We start from the raw sequence: 18,294 nt of genomic DNA, 5'->3' as shown, positions 1-18,294 counted from the left end.
TAAAGACGGGTGCTGAAAGCACAAGCTTATGTTTACCGTTATTTAGTCATTCATTTACCATCACTAACAATCAAAAGTACCGGGCGTTAAAATAGGACAAAGTGCAACCTACCTAAATAAGCGACGTTTTCTATTGCAAGACACATATTTGAACATCTCACCGAGTGCAAGAGCCGTGTGCCGACATGGCTAATTCGTGCATTTTGTGGTCGCACGGACTGTTAGTCTGTGTAGTACTCTCTTATGTGCCGTCCGTGTCAACAGGTTAGTACACTAACACGCACGCACGCACGCATATACAGACACAGACAGGCACACAGACACACACACAAGTACACATACATACAAGCACTAACACAGACACACACGCACGCATGCATACAAACACACACACATAAACACATACATACAAACAAACACACACACACACACACATACAAACACACGTACAAACACACATGCACACGCATACATATGTACTACACACTCATGCATAAACACACGCATACATACACACGCAGATACATACGCACACACACACACACACACACACACACATATATATATATACATAATGCTTGCATACACCCATATTGAATGTGACAATGTATGCAGTTTCTCAATTTACAATGCAAACAAGAATTCCGAGATCTCATACCTCCATGAAATATGGGCATGCTTTGTCATACTAGTAATTAATTTCAAAATGTCCACATTAATTATGCAAATAACATAATATACAAATGTATGTAATAGTGGTGTTAACCTTTAAGTAAGTTAAACATGTCACGAGGTATAAATATCCCATCAATCACCAATAAGGAGTCACAGAATTTTCACATTAATTATGCAAATTAGGTCATCATTAGCATAGTTGGTATCTGTTGATGTTCCTCTTGCCACTGATTGTATAGGTTACATGTATAAAATAACTATTATATAAACACTGTAATTATAGAATTTTTCGGCGAAAATGGTAGGAGACAAGCACAAAAACAAGCTGATTATTGAGCAATTACTTGTTTTACTTTGCTTGACCTGTGGCTTGAAAATTATAATATCAGGATGTCGAATACAGTGGGAGCCAGTTTCATCCTGCGTGTTTTGATTTTCTCAACTTATTTGCATGTAAGTATTGCTTGACCAGATAATAAGATTTCGCCACTTATGGAAAGGATAACTAGATTATGCCGTTTTTTTCATCGTCAATATTTGCGGCATAAATGAGGGGCGATAAGGACACATAGAAGGACAATAGTTGATAAGATACCAAAAAACACAAAACGGTACGAATTTTTCTTATCGCCCCCGAAATGAGGTCTGTAACGTAACTTTTTGTTTAAAACATAGACACCAATGGGGTAGCGTGGTGTATTCTGTGATAGTTTTGAGGGTATTTGGAGAGTTTGTCCTGGATTCGATGCGTTTGAAGACTTGCGCGCAAAATGGGCATTTAATGGTATACTGTAAAATAATATGCATTTTTCACTTCCAAAAATAAATGCCTGTCTTAATATAGCACCCCCTTCTGGAGGTTAGAAGTCCTTTAATCATTATAATGAGTTGCATAAGGATAAAAACTATTAGAATAATATTCACCAATATCATTGTACGTAAACTAATGATTGTATTTTCCACGTGTAGATATATACTACTGCGACATGGATCCGTGTCCGCTTAACTGGGTGTGTGTCGACCAAGTTGTGGGTTTCTACTGTGATGGTAAGAGCATCTTTCTATTAAATACGTATCGTGCAGTATTTCGAGTGAATGTAATTTATTTCCAGTTTATTTTCAACTTTGCAATTTTCACACATTTCTGAAATTCATGGTTACCATCTAAGGCGCACTCAGGCTGTGGTATTACCACTACCAGGATGTAAACAAACATGGCTGACAGCTAACTTTTAAACACTCTCGTAAGGCGTCATATTCTGAAATATCCACTTCCTGAATGACACCCATTTACAATGGAGTTTGGTTGATTTAATCTACTAAAAGCTGGTCATAAAATGACCAGAAAATGAAATTTTTACATTGACCTTGAATACGTAATGCAGCTTTGAATTTAATTTTTCTTCTTGAATTCGGGCAATCATGCCATGAAATTCAGTGTTTTTATTTACATCCGATTAGGTACATGAAAAATCCTCTATTGTGAAATAGTTATTTGCAAGTAAGGGGGATTGAATGTTAGTGCAATCATTTCAGAGAAACGTTTTGTACATCATGCGCAGTTTCGAAATGAAAGAATGGTTTTACATCTCCTTGTCATTTTTCCGTTTTCAACAGCGCCTGGTAAGCTTGGAGCTGGATCTGCATTCTGCACTGCGACCTCATGTGGATCCGGTTGGAACTGCGTAAAACGGGCCGACTGGGTTCTCTTGCGTCCCTATTAACTAATACATGTCCGGATCATGCCAATACCAGCATTGGTTTGCTCATTACATAATGAGATTAACCTATATAAACTAACACCAGGAAATGTAAAACATCAGTCTTAACCCTTAACTTTACACCTTCCCGGACTGATTAATCTGTACACCTGGGGTCCGCGCGGACCCCAGAACAGTTTTTTTTGCTAATTTTTAGAAATTATCAACATGCTACCAGCTCAATTGTTTTGCAAACTGAGGTGGGAACCTCTATGTCCACATTACATACAAAAATCATACATTTTGAACTTTTTTTGTATTTTTTTGGTGAAGAAAAGAAGACAAGAAGAAATACCCGATTTTTAAACCCATTTCAGACTGAAGGGGCTTTCGAGGCCCAACTTTAATCTCAGATAGCGGCTAAACGGCTTGTGCTAGAAGTATCGAATTTGGAGACCTTTCCTAAAATGCCTCTGGAAAAAAAGTTCATATTAGTTTAATACTAGTAAGTTGATGTTTTTTGTGTTTCCATGGCAACGGGTTTCCAGCAGGCAATTTTTTTGAAAATAGAAGTAATTTTGGTTTAAACATAAAAATTTTCTGAGTTTTATATTAAATTACACTTCTTTTCCAACATTAATAACATCTTACCTAATTAAATATAAGTTAAGTCATTCAATATGCATAGAATATGCTAATTTGATGACGTCATTGGTCAAAATCCAATATGGCGGACTATATTATTAGCTCTGACGTCATATGACGTCATAATTACACCAAAGTTATTAAAATTTAATTCTATTACTACACCATTCTCTGAAAACTTGGTAGACATACGATGAGTGCATAGAAACATATAAAAACGGAAATAAGGTAATGTATAAGAACGCCAGTGTATCCATTATGATCGAATGCCGGCTGGGGTCTGCGCGAACCCCAAAAGAAAATCAGATATAATTTTTTTATAAATGGTACAAACGGAGTTTTCTGCACTGTATTGAGAAACAACTTTGTGGGTGACAATTACTTAAAATTTCAGAAAAAAACAAAAAAGATATTACAGAATATATAGTGCTGGGGTCCGCGCGGACCCCAGGTGTACTGTTTAGGGTTAAAACATTAACTAATAAAATAGCCCGGATGTTGAGAATGCTATGCTAAAGTTTGTAAGGTTGTTATACACATTGCCAATAGTAATTATTTCTATCTCAGGCCAACATATAAGAACAACAAATATAAGAACAAGACAACATATACAGTTCAGAATTACACACACAAATATATACATATATATCGCAATTGAAATTTCTTTAAAATGTTATAATAATAATAATAATTAAACAACGTTAAAACACAACTCACCAGGTCCATTTAGTACATACAAGCAGCAAAAGTTCAGAAGTGGGAACTAAAGATACCGAGTCATCCACTTAAACCTCGAGAATCACTCTGCATCGTTTTGTTACGGGATGGCGCGTGTTATAGGCCATATGGGTACAAGGCGGCGGGTGATCATGAGTAGCCCCAAAAATTAAATTAGCGTTAAAAGAACTTAAAAACCCGTTGGGGCGGGGGTGAATTTTTGGCATTTTTATTGTGGATTCTACAACGTGGGTTTCTGAGTAAACGTTTTTTGAAAAAAAAAGTCTTTTATAAAGTTGCCATGAAGGTGAGTTTGTATGACTAAAACGTCAGAACGGTGAAATATAATGCCCTTTTTTGTTTATTTTTGCATAGGTTTTACTGCTTTATATTAAAGACTTTGGATAGCAATGTTTGATCCAGAATTTTGGGATCCGTGTATTGTATGGTGTTTTTAATTGTGTCTGAACCATTTCGAGGCATCAGATTGTGTTTCTTTTTCAAAACATATACCCAGTCATGCCACTCCATTTTTAGCTTTAAGCACAGGTACGGATCTATTTCAAACTCATCGTGCCAAGCTGTTCTGGGGATTGTCAGCCTTCTGGCTGTTTCGTTAACTTTCACCTTGTAACTCCCAACTTTCAGTAATGCGTTGTTACAGTATATAGCTGTTTTATCAAGGACATTTTCAAAATGGCGAACTTCTTGTTGAAAATCGCCGTCTTCATTTTGAATTTTCTGCCAGAGCGTCGCGTTAAAATGATCGTATAACTCATAATCTACGTTGCTCCAGCGACGATGAGCCTCCACTAGACTGGCAGAGTTTGCTGTCGGTTTTTTATAACTTTGCAGATTTTTGGGCACGACGTTATAAAGGATGTCTTTAAAATCCCAGCACATCATCCGCCTAAGCAACACAAGTGATTCCTGAAAATGTTCTAAAATGATAACCAAATCGATCTCACGGGATATCTTCTGAACATACTCCTCGACAAAGGATTGGTCATCGAAAAGCCCCAGAGGAAACCCAAGATCGTACGCCATGAAATTCCTCGAAAATGTGTAGGGAGCTCTACGCTGGGTGACAAAAGGGATATGAAACTTCTTGGGATCTTCAAGAAACGTAGCAACCGGGTCTGCTTCTTTCAACAAACTAAACTTTCTGGCAAGGCCATACCAATTGAAAGTGGATCTGAGTTGATCGAGTGGATGTCTCAGTATAGCGAAGTAAACAGTATCTTTAGGCAAGATATGCTGTAACAACTCCTTATGATATACAGTGTGGTCGACTAGCACGTTAAATGTACCGTCCGCAGATGGAATAAAGTCCTCTTGTTTGAAGAGGTGGGGCCAGCCGACGTCGCTCTTTCTATTCATGGGCAGAACGAAAGTAAAGTTGTGTTCGTAACCAAAGCGTTGGAAGATGCAGGTCACCGTTGTTCCTCCTGCCTTGTGGACCTTCGCGAACATGAAGTTCCTTTTGATGTTACAGATTTCTTCGCCATGCTCTCGAGAAAATTTCCTGATAATGCATTTGAAAACAACATAGATTGAATTCCGATGTAATTGTTTACAAGACGTACGGGTTATCTAGACTGAAGAGTTTATCATGTAGATAATGTGTATTCCGTACCACCCTCGGTACCAGCCCGACCTCTGCCGAAGGGCTGAGGACCGAGGGTAATGCGGTATATTCACCGTGTTGTATTTAACGATGCCACACGTAACCCTGTAAACACTCAATTCAAGGCAAAACGTGCAAAAGAATTGCATCCCTAAACCAAGAAAACTGCATAAATATCAACTTTCGAATTTGTTATACAAAGTTTCAAAAGTGGCGCAATCCCGGCAGGTAAGGAACAATGAATGAATGAATGAATGATCATTTGGAAGCCCGTATGGTTACAAAATAGTGTTCCACGATCTCAAACCTGCACCAAACCATTACACACTAACCTTAATGATTGTCGAATCATATATCTTTCATTGTCTCAGTAATTATGCAAATCAGGCCATCATTAATATTAAAAAAATAATAATAATAAAAAAATATATTACATGTTCTGGTAAATATCCTTTAGGTTGTGCTTTCCTTTTTTCGTATAAATTACAAAGTTTTATTAAGTTATGTATGGAGCACACTTTACCTGTTGGGCATCTTGCGTGGTAGCACACTGTGAGGTATCCATATACGAGTACCATCCCTGTAGCTGTGTTTGAAGTTGTAGCCGGACCATACACAGAAGATACAACCCAATATGGCCAAGCCCAAATATGTCATCGTCATTTTAGCCATGTCTCTTTAACGTTGACTGTCCTAGACAAAACATACAGCTGTTATTAGATCATCGCTACAATAGGAAACTAGAATTACATTTACATAATACTCCGGGTGAAAAAGAACTTTATTTCAAAAATTGATTTTCTAGGTATTTGTGTTAATTCTTTCTCGGAAGAGGAGAGGATTTCTTGGTTTAAAATTAGATTTTTTTTAAAAAATAAGCTGCCGTTCCCGGAAATATCCGCTATACAGAAACATCCCCTGTGTGCCATGCCCGGATATAACCGGGATAGAGTATTCTCCGGGAGAACAAAGCACATCTGTAGGTTTAGCGCGCAAACCCGGAAGTTGACAGCCGGTGGTATGTGAGGGAAGGTCAGAAGGGCAAAACCGTTATCTTTTGATCTAGGTGATTTAAAAGTTTACAGGTAAGCTGGAAAGACATGCATTATATTGTGTTTATAAAGACTGAACGTGCCTTCTTTATTTTCATGTAGCTTTCATTTACTGTGTACTTTTTGTGTAGCTTTTGTTTACTATGTACTTTTTGTCTATTTATTTATTTTCTTGAATAAAATCATCTTAGAACTGCGACCCTTTCCAGTAGCACGGACGTAAAACTCCACATCACTCTAAACTCGAAAAGATACACCCATTTAATGTATTTATTCTCCAATACAAAATTCAGACAATCCTCTAAAACTTTATCAACAGCCAGAGGTAGCCAACGGCATGTTAAGTTCTGTACATGGTTTTGTGTAATAAATACGCACACACGCGCAAAATTACACACACACACACACACACACACACACACACACACACACACACACACACACACACACACACACACACACACACACACACACATGCATACATGCACACACTTGCACAAGCACACATGCGAACACCGACACGTTGAATTTTGTATGGTAAATAGGTTTTGGGGTATAGATGATGTGGTGTAAGTTTGGACTCACTAGTGGCTTTTGGGGAAGTGCAATTGGCCTTTGTGTGTAAACTTTGAAGAGGAAATGGATGTCTTATATCTACTAGTAGGTTAAAGACCTTCTGGCCAACACAGACCAGGTTTAATGACCTCCAGGTTAATGACCTCCCAGTCAGCGCGCCGAGCGATTACTATATCTAAATTATTTTTATGTTATAATTATATTATTTTTATATTATTATGACTAAATAAACATTCGATCATATTATTGGTTGTCACTGACATCGTAAATTTTTTTAAATCAATCTAAAGTACCAACAATACCCCATTTTCTCCAAAGTACGTGTGCGTACAAAATAAGACCAAAAAAAATTGACAGTAACTGTTGCAACCAGGTCATCTTAAACGCCAGCGTCACACATCTGGAAAAAATCTGGAAGCTCGATCAAAGAATCGATCAAAGAATCTACGAGCCCAAAGTAGAGTTTCAAACAAAAAAGACAATAATCTCCATTCTCTGTCTATTTTGAAATCAGGCGACTTCAACCATCTTCTGACCTAGTTTAAAACCAGTTTTTCTAGTCGTCGACAATATGACGCTATACGAGGTTATCTTCGGTCACTGATTTCCTAAATCGTGGCGCCGGGTGGCGTAGTGGTAGAGCGTTAGACTATGAAACTGCGGGACCCGGGTTCGATCCCGAGTTGTACCCGGAATATGCTTGGACATGCGCCCCGAATTGCGAAGTTGTTCTCTTGGGAAATGCACTTTTTTAACTGCAACCAGGTTTGAATGGTTTGGGAAAGTCGTATTGAGGTCACCTGGTGGCGCCGAATGCAAGCCGCACAGATCCTTGCGACACTTGTATGTGGAGCAAATATGTTACATGTATCATGTGTATTACGCGATTGTAAACCCTGCATCAGTTCAGCGGTATGAAAAAAATCTGCAATTGCACCCATAATTATATTTGACTAATAAACCATTTATTAAATGACTGACGTAAAATTTTTGGAAGATCTTTTTTGCGTTAAGATCAATATCTGGCTGATGCAAATTTCTTTCATTTAGTAACTGACGAAAAGTCCGACAGTTTTCATAACCTACCAAGTTACTTTGGTATCTCATCATCTGGAGGTTAATCCCATAAAAGACCAAAGACAACTTACAAACTTTATAAACCTCTTTTTCCCAAAAAGATTATATAACGGCTTTGGACATCTGGAATCGCTTGATCGACAAGTTTTTGATGGTGTTAAAAATTCTTCCAGCTCGCCATAGAACCGTGTACAAGCTACATGTAAGCTTAAGAAAACAGCAAGCACGTTTGTAAAAAAAGGCCAAGGACAACTTACTATATGCCTCTTCATTTTTTGTAACTACTCTTCTCTCCAAAGTATAAGATAAAGGGCTTAAGACAGGAATTGTTTAAACGACTAGTTTTTAATGGTGATAAAGAAATCTTCCGGTTGGCTGTTGGGCCGTGCAATTGTGTATGTGAGAATAAGAAGACAGAAGACATGTTTGTACTCACCTGTCTGTCACAAGTACCCTCACAATATTTGCCAGCAATGATGTCTGGGATGGTTTCCGTCAATCCTTGGTTTTTCCTTATACTACAAAAATCTTTGGGCACAAGTCTATTAATATTCGGTCCACCACAGTAAAGCGTCAAATGGTTCCACCTGTTTGATATGAAATGGCCTACTGGTTTCTGAGACACAGCAACGCTTGGGGAAGACAGTAATTGCGTACCTACACCAGAAGAACCGGTTTTTAGTAGCCGGCATCACTCTGTCCAGCAATGCAGGGCAGATATCACAGTTATGGTTGGCCTTAGGAACCTATGCTTAATTACACTAAAACAAGTACTTTTTTACATTTCGATCTCAAAAAAAAATCTGCACCAGAGAGCCACAAGAGTATTTTGTTTACCTTACTGACGTGGACATTTTGTGTTTGTTGGTTTGTTTGTCAGTTGTTCAAGTTCTTGAAGAGCAATTGTCTGTTTTTTGTATGGTAAATAGGTCTTGGGGCATAGATAAAGTGGTGTGATTTTGGACTCCCTAGCGGCTCGTGGGGAAGTGCAATGTGTCTATTTGCGTGACCTTCTGTTGATGTTGATTTTTATCTAGGTTAACGACCTTCAACTGGTTTACCCCACCCCCTCCCACCCCACTGCAGCTCAATTGTGTAAACATAGGTGTGGAAGTAGGTTATTAGTTCCCCTCTACACAATTTGGGGATGCTCTCTACACAAAAATTAATTAATTTGATTTATTAGACTGTATTAACAGAAATATACAGCCAGGACTGCCCAACTAGCAGGAGGCTATTATAAAGAGCTAGCCCTCACAATAGATACCTTATGATGTTAACATACTAGGGTCACAAATTTTCGGTGTCAATAAATACCTAAGTTGCATAAAAATTAAAAATGCTATAATTGCAATAGTGGTGACTGACAGGACTTTCATACGTGTGGTATTTGGAAGTTAAGTGAGGGCGATTATCATTAAACATAACTTATTCAAATCAGAAGTTTATTTGCATAATTTATGATGAGGTGCTAGTTAAGCCCTATATGTTTAAGATAAGACTGTCATTGGGTAGAGAATATGCTGAAAGGATACAAATACAAGTAAGGATCTTAAGTATAATTATATACTTTCCACAATCAATGAAAAACATGCATAATTTGCTAGTCGTAAAGGTTAACATCATTTGATAAAGGCATGATATCGTGTTGTTTCTTGTTCGCATGCGATAATGTTGTTTCGTGTTTATTAAGATAAGATTGTCATTTGAAGGGAAATATAATAAGCTAATTTGATTTTTTGCAAATGTGGATCTGAATAGCATAATTACCCGTCAAAAAGGTTACGTTTTAGGTGCCGTTCCATAATACTCATGCACGCACAATACTCATGCACGCACAATACCCATGCACGCACAATATCCATGCACGCACAATACCCATGTACGCACAATACCCATGCACGCACAATACCCATGCACGCACAATACCCATGCACGCACAATACCCATGCACGCACAATACCCATGCACGCACAATACCCATGCACGCACAATACCCATGTACGCACAATATCCATGCACGCACAATACCCATGCACGCACAATACCCATGCACGCACAATACCCATGCACGCACAATACCCATGCACGCACAATACCCATGCACGCAAAATACCCATGCACGCAAAATACCCATGCACGCACAATACCCATGCACGCACAATACCCATGCACGCACAATACCCATGCACGCACAATACTCATGCACGCACAATACCCATGCACGCACAATACCCATGTTATTTATCTCGTATGCATAACACTACTCCCGATACGGCACATTCGTAGGTTAGTAGGTAACATACTAACCTACGAATGTGGCCTCATAGATTGTTTTGATGAATGGTTCTCATGCATTTCAATCAATTTATTCAATCAAACAAAATCGTACAAAAGCAGGAAATGCTGATGCATCCCTGAATTGTATATTCGATTTTTACAATTGGTTAAAAAAACAAAACAAGTACACAGAAACACACTATATACAAATATGTACAAACACCATTCAATACACAACAGGAAATAGCAGACATGGGTTTTTAAAAATCAATCATTGTCATTGTAAACTCTTGCTGCACAATGTAGAATTGACTTTTTTAAGCGTAGAGTCCTAGCTTTAGGCAAAGTGAACATGTTGCTGTTCCTGAGCTGTCTCCCTGTGACAGTCGCACGTTCAGAGGGAACAAGGCCGTGCAGAGGGTGATCAGGGTCCAGCATAGCTTTGAAGAGATCTACTGCTGCTGACTCCCTCCTTTCCTTCAGGGTAGGTAGGTTTGAAACAGTCCGTCTACCACCACAGGAGGTTACACGTGGGGCACGTTTCTGGACACGTGCCATACTGGCGGATGTATTGTTTGTACTGAGCGGTTTCAGTCATCTCTAATCTCAGATTACGGGATGTGGGTTCAATTTTAATTTTTGTCTAGGACTCTACGTGAGTCGAGATCCGTCGTACCAAGAGTAGGACGTGTTTTTTTTGTCGCTGTCCAGACATAGCCCATAGTGCCATCATGTCGGAAGAGCAGCAAAGGTCTGAGGCAGATGACACTGGTAAGAGTGTACGATTTTGACTATTACATAAAATTAGGCAAACTTGAATAAAAAGAAAGATTTCAATCATTTCGTTTGTTACTAGTTCCCATATCGAATTACTGGGTAGCATCTAAATATTTTCTATCTCTTGTATTTCAGTAATTAACCTCTCTAAAATTGTAATCGTTCTTGCTGCTTAATTTTTGTTAAGATTAGGCGAATATAAACACACTATCTTCATGTATTAATATTTTTCTCTCAGGTGTCACACGCACGCGGCACCATGAGTCTTATTGCCGATCACGTGCGGACGCCGCTGCAAGAATACCCAACCCAATGTACGGCTCCTATTCAGGCAAGTCTTAACTTATTTTTACCTCCATGAAATGTGTCATGGAGGTTATATTTTCAGTTGCGTTTATCTGTCCGTCTGTCCGTCCGTCTGTTGGTCAACAAAATAACTCAAGAACGCCTGGATGGATTGGTTTCATACTTGGTGTGTTGGTAGGGTGTGACAAAAACTAGAAATGATTAGATTTTGGTCCCCCTAGTGGCTTCCCTTGGTACTGCAGCGCAACTTCCGGTTTTGATATCTCGCGATCTGGACATGCTAGGGTCATGAAATTTTGATGGAAGGTAGCTCTCGTGCTTGGGAAGTAGTCATATGAGTTTGGCCCCCCTAGCGGCTTGTTCTGGAACTGCAGGGCACTTTCTGGCGAAATGTTTAAAAGCCAATAAGTCCAGACAGGAACAACATATTTTCATTATTTTTGGTGTGTAGGTAGCTGAGAGAGAGATGTACATAATTAAATGCAAATTATGCAAATGAGGACTTAATTTGCATAATTAATGAGGAAATTCTATATATTACAGTGTTTTACATTATACTACTTACATACATTTACATGTATGTAACCTATGGCAGGCGGAACTTCAACAGATACTAATTATGCAAATGATGACCTAATTTGCATAATTAATGTGAAAAGTCCAGACAGGAACAACATATTTTCATTATTTTTGGTGTGTAGGTAGCTGAGAGAGAGATGTACATAATTAAATGCAAATTATGCAAATGAGGACTTAATTTGCATAATTAATGAGGAAATTCTATAATTACAGTGTTTTACATTATACTACTTACATACATGTAATGTATGTAACCTATGGCAGGTGGAACTTCACAAGATACTAATTATTCAAATGATGACCTAATTTGCATAATTAATGCGAAAATTCTATGATTTCGTAATGGTGAATGATGAGAATGTCATACTTGGGACATCTGTAAGTTAATCAAAAGTTAACATACATCACGATGCATATATCATGTTAATGCAGAGGTCATTTGCACAATTAAAGAAGAAATTTACATTTACATATCAAGATTATATTTCATGGAGGTATGAGATCTCGGAATTCTAGTTTGCATATTCTATCGTGTGTTTAAAAAACGCCTCAAAGTTTCCATGGATGACTGCATTCAAATTTCAGTTTTTTTTCCTCTCTAGGCACCGTATATATATTTCTGGTAGATCATTTGTACATACATATTTGTACATACATATTTGTATATTATAAATTCCCTATCTTGTTCGTTTTGTATGTTAAAGACATCCAGTGCGATTTTAGGATAGCAAAACTAAGGAAATCTTTGTGATCGTGACACATATTGCTTCATATTAGCACCTTTGAATCAGCATTTTTTACTTTGAGCATTTTAAACTGCAGAAAAAAGCCCCAAGATGGGTCCTTTATTTTCTGGGTTGTAGCCCGGGGCCCTTCCACTAACCATTTTCCGTCAGAATTTAGGCAACTTTTGCCCCATGAGAGTCAATATACACTGGGATAATGTGGTTTCAACTCAGTAAATAGATAAATAACTATTAGTAAATCAGGTCTCCAAGCACTTAAACTGCATTAGAGCCTTAAAAGGCCCAATATTTTTCACAAATCACTAGTACTGTATCATACCATTTTTCGTGCAGCAGACCCACCAATGGACCAGCCCCAGACTGATTACCAGGCACGTGGGGACGACGATGTCACACCCGACGTCACGTACGCCTCTATACCAGGTAAACGTTTTAAGTTCCTCTCTTTTTTTGCATTCTGTTTTGTTGATTGCTTTGTGATTGTAATCTCACTAAAGGTGAGGTTTTTTTAAGTAGTTAAGATACTTTTGTGTAGTTGGGTAGGTTTAAATTTAAAAAAAAAAGTTATTGAAATAGTTTATCAACAGTTTTCCACAGTTTCATAATATACCCAAAATATTTTAAAGCACAAAAGTAACTACCATTAGCATGCAGATCCGAGAAACTATTTTTATAACTAGTAAACGTTTCTCTGTTTCTTTTCTTAACAATCATTATATGTACAGAAGAAACAAAAGGTAATTTTATCCGGCAGATTCCATTGGGTCTCAGTCTGACGACAGGTGCAAAACAACCAATCCCGGATCAGCTGAAACTACTCGGGATATCCCAGAGGTCGGTATGAAGAACCCTGGTCAGTCTAAAGTCAGTGTCATGCTAAAGACTATGAAGACTGTGATGTCTGTAACAAACATCATTCTGAGCTGCTGTCTGCTGGGCGCTGTTATCTACCTGGGTGAGTGTTATCATCTCTCTGTAAAAGTTTAGCTGAATATAAGGGGTTTTGCTAAACAGGGGAATAAGGGAACTGCTCCCTCATGTAACCAGCCAGCTCCCTCATACCAATTTTCAAATTGAACCCTTGTGAGTGTTATTCTTACTAAAAATTCCCCCCTCGGTCACTTCGTTCCTTGCCATGCTTGCGATCTGCTCCCTCATGCTAAATTTTTCTAGAAAAACCCCTGATTATATGATAAGCTCTTAAATCAAGTTGTCATTACCTATGTCATGGCGGAGAGGCTGACGACTGTATGTATGTCAACAGCTTAACTCAAGAAGCTGTGGGTGGATTTTATTATAATTATATTTGTTAGCTGAGAATTGGTTGTTAAACGAATTCAAACTGCATTAAAGTTTTTACCTGTCGCATTCTTACGCTGCTGCAGCGGGTTGTATAAGTGTTTTGTATTCATACACGTGTACAAGATAACTCAAGAAGCTATGATTAGTTATTAATTATATTTAGTAGATAAGTGGGGACTGCAAAGACGAAGGTGAAGTTCAAATATCATCCTCCTTGAGGGTATTTATGGTACTGTTTGTTTTTTGTTTGTTTGTTTCACATAACCGGTAAAAAGCCTTTAGGCGTAACACACCAGTTTTGTACATGTGCGTACATGTACAAGCTGCGTAAGACGAAACTGTAAGGTTTTGAACCACTCACACCGGGAAGATCCCCTACTCTTTTCGATAAGTGCGGTGCGTTCTTTAACGTGCGTGGGGTGTGGCTCTCCCAAACACGGGACCTCCATTTTACGTCCTATCCGAGGGACGTCCCTAACCGAAGCTAGGTACTCATTTACACCTGAGTGAAGTGAGGAAAGTCGTGTAAAGTGCCTTTCCCAAGGGCACAAGATCGGTTACATGAGCAGGGTTCGAACCCGCGACTTCTGGGGTGTGAGCCGAACGCGCTACCGACTGCGCCACACGACCTCACTTGACTGCGCCGGACTTTCAGAGTTTGAAATAAAGTCAGTAAGACTGATGGGTTTCCTGATAAGAAACATGTAATTTGGAAAAGAGGAGCATTGGATGATATTGATTATGTGCATAAACACCTTAAGTGCAAAGTCGATGAGGAAATGCTATAATTCCCTATCGGTAACTGCAATTGGATTGTCATTGGATGGCGAATAGTGATCAACTGAAATAATTCATGCAGATAAGGAACTTAGTTGCATTATTAGGAACAAGCTTCTTTAAGTCACCAATGGTAGGAGTTGACATTATTTGATGAATGTGTAAAATCGTGGAGCTCTAGTTTACCCTGTTGTATGGTATCCGTGTGTATCTATTATGCAGCACTGGCGGTGTCCGAACAAAACCAGAAGCAAGCCACAGATCTTGCAAACGTCTCCGACTGGATGGATCGGGTAACTATCAAAATTACTGTATGATGAAATAAAATCAGAAAAAAACTAAAAAGGCCAACATTTGTTTTGGAGCAAATTTAGCATGACTTCACCACATTTCACGACATGGCAGGGAAAGAAAGAAAAATACAAGGGAAAACAATTCTTTACATTGATATAACTATAGTATAAAGTTGACAACAGTTCGATAGATATCCCTTACATTATTGGTTGGGATTTTACATTGCATAATGCAAAATGTTTATTTCCAAGATTAAAAGAAACCTTCGTGTCCCGCATTCCAATGCTGGAGCAGGAAAGCTTGACATACCTACCAAAACGCTTGAATAAAGTTCATACTGCCAATATGGCATGGCTTTGTAAAGGTGTTAATTTTGTTAACCCCATCAAATCCGAACAGCCAATCAACAAGGAGAATAGAGGAAAGCTGCATGCCTATTGGTTGCCTGCTCTACATGTACATGTCATTCTGATGACTCATGCTCAAATATGGTAAAACACTGCTATAGTACATTTTCTATAACACAGCCAGAAAATTCAAATAAAACCATTCTGAAAGCATGTATCACAAAAATGAAAAAAAAAATCACCTGTGGGTATTTGCCCATTTTACCTTCATGCCAAATTTCATGTTTTTTGGTCCCAAAATGAAGCAGTTGAATCAATTTAAAGAAATGGCAGGAAAAGGAGAAGAAACGTGAGCAAAAGCCAGGACTCGAACCCGGGATCTCCTGCGCCACACGACCTCACGAAACTGTGTTCTTGATTAATCAACAGGCAATAAGAAAAATAGACGACGTTGCAGCGAGTGTGGCCCAACTGAAGCATCTCGTTCTGGAGAAAGAGAGGAAGACATTGGAGCATTTAAAGAAGCTTGAAGGTAAGATGAAGTATTATCCAGTTTAAAGTGCTACATCTGCAGTTCCAAATCTAAACACATTAGACTAAGGCCTAAAGCAAGTAGAATAAAGTGCTAAAGACAAGCAGCAACGGAGATGAATAAATATGAACAACTCATATAAATCAATAATGGAGTTTAGATAATGATCCTATTCCATAATCAATACAACAAATGTATTACTTCGTCAGTCGGAACGGTTATCATCATTTGTCAATGGTACCAGATAGTGGACCTTTTTAATGTTGTTGTTTTCGTTTATTTTTTTGGCGACGCCTTTGGGGCGGAGGCATTTGTGCAAGTACTACGATCGCTTTGAAAGAATTTCAAAAATTGCACGAATGCATTCCCCAGGGAATTGGTTCTGAGGTAACCTTCGGCCATGTGGTTTTTGGATCAAGCAGGTAACTTACACCCTGTGCCCACGTGCCACCCATCCAGCTGCCTGGCATGATTAATTACTGGTCATCCGTCTTCTCCCCACACCATGGTCCATGGACAGAGAGCACAGCTGTCTTTGGTCTAAAACCACTTGATCAGGAATCTGACTTTCCCTCCCCAAGAACATTTAGGCTAGTGGGGGTGGGTTTATTCAAACAGATCGCACAGAGGAAAGAAATTATCTGTCCTTTGGGGACCCACAAAAGGTCAAACAAGTCCTAGGAGTAACAACTTCAGATCAGACGTAATATACAGTCTCTGGTGGAGGATAGAGTGAAGTGGAGGATAGTTTTAAGTTTGGTTCGAGCGGGAACTCGACCAAAGTAAAGTAAGTAAGTATGTCATCATAAAATCTATATTGCTGGGGAAGAACGACTGATTCCTCCTATACGTGTATTTGGAATATTGCCCCACACCTCCTCCATCCATCCTGTAAATTTCACTACATGCATGTCTTCATAAGATAGGGAAATATGTATGTTTTTCTGATAATTGTGATGTAGATTGCTAGCTCCACTACATGAAATAATATATATCATTCAGTCGTCGCCTTGGCAATGATTTTTATTGCCTCACCCTTGTTAAAGTATGTGTTTATAAAAAAATGTTTATATTGACTTGAAGTGTTTGAGCATTGCGTAATCCAAAGTTCCGGGATGTTTCGATTGTGGTTCAGCAGGGGGGGGGGTGATATTGATATCACTTTACAAACATACGTAAAGCAAAGAGTTACACGCGAAATTCTGTAAAATGTTGGCTATATATTAATTCAAGCATAATCTATCTAAAAATGGCACTCCCTTCTGGCCTTTAGTTCACCTTGTATTTTAAAAATGCAGAAATGTAACATCTAAAATATTTTTTGTTACTTACTTAAGATAGTAGCTGATAGTAGCTGATACGGTCAACATTATAGCATAACTAACAACTACATTTTTTACAGCGACCTGCCCTTTGGGTTACAAGAAGTACCGTGAAGTCTGCTACAAAGCCATTGACGCAGAGAAGACATTCTCCGAATCGGACAAGGCTTGTCGGTTTGACGGAGGTACCCTCGCCATGCCCCGTGACGCTGGCATCAACGCCTTCCTTGGCTCCCTGAAGAATAAGATGGACGAGACTGATGGATTTTGGTTCGGTTTAAATGATATGCGACAAGAAGGTAAATGGGAATGGATAGACGGCACCCCTCTAGGCACCGGCTACAACCTCTTGCGGAAAGGTACGTACATGTACTTTAACGACGACTGCGCAATGTACATGCGCGGTAAGGACACGTGGATTATTATGGAGTGTGAAGAGAAAGCTAGCTTCATCTGCCAATACTTACTAACAGATTAGTGTTGCAACATGTTCCAAGATTGAATTAAAAGTGGTTTACATCAACAGAAATTAACTGGTAGGTTCTTATGAAGTACCTTAAATGTTTCTAACTAATTACCTCCATGAAATGTGTCATGGAGGTTATATTTACCTCCATGAAATGTGTCATGGAGGTTATATTTTCAGATTTCGTAATGGTGAATGATGAGAATGTCATACTTGGGACATCTGTAAGTTAATCAAAAGTTAACATACATCACGATGCATATATCATGTTAATGCAGAGGTCATTTGCACAATTAAAGAAGAAATTTACATTTACATATCAAGATCATATTTCATGGAGGTATGAGATCTCGGAATTCTAGTTCATAATTATTTTTTGCATACGTTCTTGACATGTAACTGCAATTGCATAAATATGAGAAGGACAGGGTGCAGTCGTAAAATTTCGACTAGGTACGGCCACAGCAAGTATATTTTATGCATGTCATCCTCCAAAT

General features: G+C 38.6%; 1 pseudogene; it reads right to left on the bottom strand.

Moving 5' to 3' along the window:
• Positions 1 to 4,678: 4,678 nt before the first annotated feature.
• LOC109475395 lies at positions 4,679 to 5,898 on the bottom strand (annotated as a pseudogene).
• Positions 5,899 to 18,294: the final 12,396 nt, after the last annotated feature.

Source organism: Branchiostoma belcheri, unplaced genomic scaffold (assembly GCF_001625305.1).
Source record: "Branchiostoma belcheri isolate BF01 breed outbred unplaced genomic scaffold, Haploidv18h27 scaffold338, whole genome shotgun sequence".
NCBI classification, from domain to species: Eukaryota; Metazoa; Chordata; class Leptocardii; order Amphioxiformes; family Branchiostomatidae; genus Branchiostoma; species Branchiostoma belcheri.
Note: the sequence above shows the minus strand (reverse complement) of the source record. Positions and strands in the feature narration are given on the sequence as shown.